A 4080-nucleotide genomic window follows, 5' to 3' on the forward strand; every position below is an offset into this window, starting at 1 on the left:
CGTTCAGAGCGGGGCCGCGCGGCGACCCCGCTCTGAACCGCTACGTTCCCAGGTGCCACTTGTAGCCCGGGACCGCAGGTATTAGCGGGCACGGTCCGATCGCCGTGCCCGCTAATACAGTAATCAGTTGCAGCTGTCAAACATGACAGCTGCATCCGATTACCGGATTCAGCTTATCTCTGGTGTCTAGTGGCGGAGATCGCTCCCCCGGGACGTTATCCCGGAGGAGCGATCTCCGTTTCTGAAGCCGTCTGGGGACCGCTCCAAGATGGCGCCGTCCCCGGCCGACACTCGTTTACTTCCGGCTGCAGCAGCCGGAAATAAACGAGTGCCTATCTCATGGATCTCTGCAGCATATCTATGCTGCAGAGATCTCTATGAGAGATCAAAGCACTTATACTAGAAGTCCCCCAGGGGGAATAACCCTAACCCCAGGGGGGCTTCTAGTATAAGTGTAAAAGTAAAAAAAAAGTGTTGTTGTCAATAAAAAGCCCCCTCCACTAATAAAAGTCTGAATCACCCCCCTTTTCCCAGGTTATAAATAAAAGTAAATAAATAAACAAATAAACAAACATGTTTGCTATCGCCGCGTGCGTAATCGCCCAAACTATTAATTAATCACATTCCTGATCTCGCACGGTAAACGGCGTCAGTGCAAAAAAAATCCCAAAGTGCAAAATTGCGCATTTTTGGTCGCATTAAATCCAGAAAAATTGTAATAAAGAGCCATCAAAAAGTCGTATATGCGCAATCAAGGTACCGATAGAAAGAACACATCATGGCGCAAAAAATGACACCTCACACCAAAGGATAAAAGCGCTATAAGCCTGGGAATGGAGCGGTTTTAAGTGACATATATTTGTTGACAATGGTTTGAATTTTTTACAGGCCATCTGATACAATATAAGTTATACATGTTACATATCGTTTTAATTGTAACCACTTGAGGAACATATATAACAAGTCAGTTTTACCCCAGGGCAAATGGCGTAAAAACACATTTCCCCCAAATAAACAAAATGCGTTTTTTTTTTTCAATTTCACCACACATTGAATTTTTTTCTGGTTTCGCAGTGTACTTTATGCAAAAATTCAGCCTGTCATTGCAAAGTACAATTAGTGACGCAAAAAATAAGGGCTCATGTGGGTTTCTAGGTGGAAAAAATGCAAGTGCTATGGCCTTTTAAGCACAAGGAGGAAAAAATGAAAACGCAAAAATCGAAATTGGCTCTGTCCTTAAGGGGTTAATATCACTTCCAGGTCATCAATATTCTTTTAAAAGTTTAACACCCAATGGTTTGCCCCACATTCAATATAAGGAAAAATAGAGGGAAAACATTGTGTGTCCAGTTTCTACTTTAAGATACTAGATCATTTGGGAAATAACAATATTTATCAATACTAATCACTAAATATGGAATGGGGGAACCAGCAGTATTTCTTAATTAAAAATTGAAATAAATTAAACTGAAATTAAATTTGTCTGCTACATTACCTGTAACACAGCAGATCCTCTTTTTCTGCAATCCAGTTCTCGCAAGCCTGACTGGACCCAGGAATTATGTAAACTTCACCTCTGAACCCCTTCTCAGAGGTATGGATGTAAATGTGTCAAATTCCTATCTTCATGTCGTATATTAAACCCTGTTTAGTGAACAGAAACAAAAACATATTCTACTTAGCAGGGATTGGCAACCTGAAGACAGTTGAGGTACCAGAGGTAGCAAACATAAGCAAAGTCTAGTATACAAGCCAAGGGTCAAATCTGTAGAGCACAAAACACCAAGGGTACAGTACAAGAGACAAACAACTTCCCAAAACCAAGTGAAGAACCAGGCAAAGTCTTCAAATCAGATAGTGTTTTTTTATGAGATCTGCCCATGAGTAATGTAGAGTGAACTGCAGAAAAGTGTCTGGGTTCGGCCACATGGTCAAACCTGAACACTCTGCAATCAACTTATGGTATCTGGAGAAATTGGATGCCCCCCTAGGGCTGCCAGGAAAACATGGATGCAGCCTATGGCCTATGGCTGTATCCATGTTTTCCAGTACTCCCTATGGCAGTGTTTAATTTCTTTTAAGTTGAATGCTGAGTGTTTGGGTTCAGCCATGTGGCCGAACCCAGACACTTTTCTTCTGTTTACGCAATGCTACCCATGAGATCACTATCAAGCATTGGTTGGCTCAGCAACCCCACAATGCAGAACATGAGAGCCGACCCAGGCCTAGAGGAATCGGGGGATTTCTAAGAGGTTGTCCAGATCTTAGAGAGAGAGTCATAGTGCCTTTGAATCAGCTGATCATCAGGGGGGCAAAGAGATGGACTTTACCATAACTGATATTAACATCCAGGTATAAAATTAAGACCGATCCAGGGATACTTTAGTTGTCAAAATGACATATTTGCTCATCTCTGATAATTATTATGAATGTTATTATGTTCTTTACATTTACTATTACCACCCCAGGTAATGTATAATATATGTAGCACAACATTCATAATAAAACTACAGTTGTCGATGCAATCAGAACACAGTAACAGCTCTGCCCATTGTATTTTACAGTCTAATGGGATTATAGGAAAAAGCAGCATTGCTAATCCTATTATTATTGGGGAACATCGGATAAACATCTCCACTCCCAGAGAACACCCATCGTACACTCAGCACCCAGAGAGAGATGTCAGATTTCTGCAAAACTCAACATGCAGTTAGCGCTCAGGCAGATACGTAAATATGTAAATGATTACAGTTGTGGTCAAATTGCCGCAGATTTGATGGTGCAGATTTGATGCTGTGTTCAGTTATTTAGATAAAATCAGCTGCGGATCAGCTGCGGATCCGCAGCAGAAAATCCGCTGCGATACGGTGTGTGTGAAGCTACCCGAAGAAAGGAATCGAATCTATGTTACCTGTATGGTGGGAGTGTAGGGTGTTACAACCAACACGGTCCCTTAATCTAGAGACATTGATTTGCGAGGAGAGAACCATAATTGTCACTGTAAGAATTGGATGAAAAACCAGGTCCAATCTATAGCAGAAATAAATATGGCATCCACTTTAATTACAAGATGGAAGAGATACTGTAATCGCAGAAAGAATGGATAAAATTCCTAATTTTGATAAGACGGGGCTAAAATGGAAGAATTATTATAACAACCTTAAATATTAAGGAGAAGGGAAAATGCACATGTAAAAAAATTCATGTACCTGGAATAGAATAGATATAGGAATGGGAGAAATAATTGGGGTGGGTTATTAAGGATAATTTATTTACAAATAATTTATAAATAATAACAATAATAATAATAATATTATTATTATTATTTCTATTTCTATTATTATTATCATTATTATTATTATTATTATTTCTATTATTATTATGATTATTATTATTTCTATTATTATTATTATTATTATTATTATTATTATTATCATAATCATTATTATTATTATTATTATTATTATTATTATTATTATTCCTATGTAGCAGGGATTTAAGAGAACATAACCCAATTTAAATTTTTTCTGTTTCCTACAGAATCTAGCCAAAATTAGATTATATATATATATATATATATATATATATATATATATATATATATATATATATATATATATATATTAGATTTATAGATTTAGAGTAAGTCCCCATGCATCTCTGTGTGCCCTAATATGTATCTGTGGTATGTTCCTATTAGTCCATAGTCAGATCCCAAATATATAGTCATACAATTTTTCTAGTGATTTTTTTTTTGCCCTGACCATCCTAATATAAATGTGAATTTTTCTCAAACTGTCGTTCTAATTTTCAAATGTTTTCATCCCTTGAAGCTGTAAGATAAAGAACTGATGAAGTTAAACCTACACTTTGGATAGGATCCAGAATAGGCGTATAAATGACATCTAATCCACTTTGTACCACAACAAATGGTATCATACAATAATACTACTATCCATAACCGCTGCTGGTTTAATATCAGGGTCACACTACTCATATTTATTGATGGGGGAACGTCTACTAGCAAAATACCGATTACTTTCACCAGGACCTCACCGAAGCTAAAAGTCAAGACTCAAA

Source organism: Dendropsophus ebraccatus, chromosome 10 (assembly GCF_027789765.1).
Source record: "Dendropsophus ebraccatus isolate aDenEbr1 chromosome 10, aDenEbr1.pat, whole genome shotgun sequence".
In the NCBI taxonomy this organism is placed as follows: Eukaryota; Metazoa; Chordata; class Amphibia; order Anura; family Hylidae; genus Dendropsophus; species Dendropsophus ebraccatus.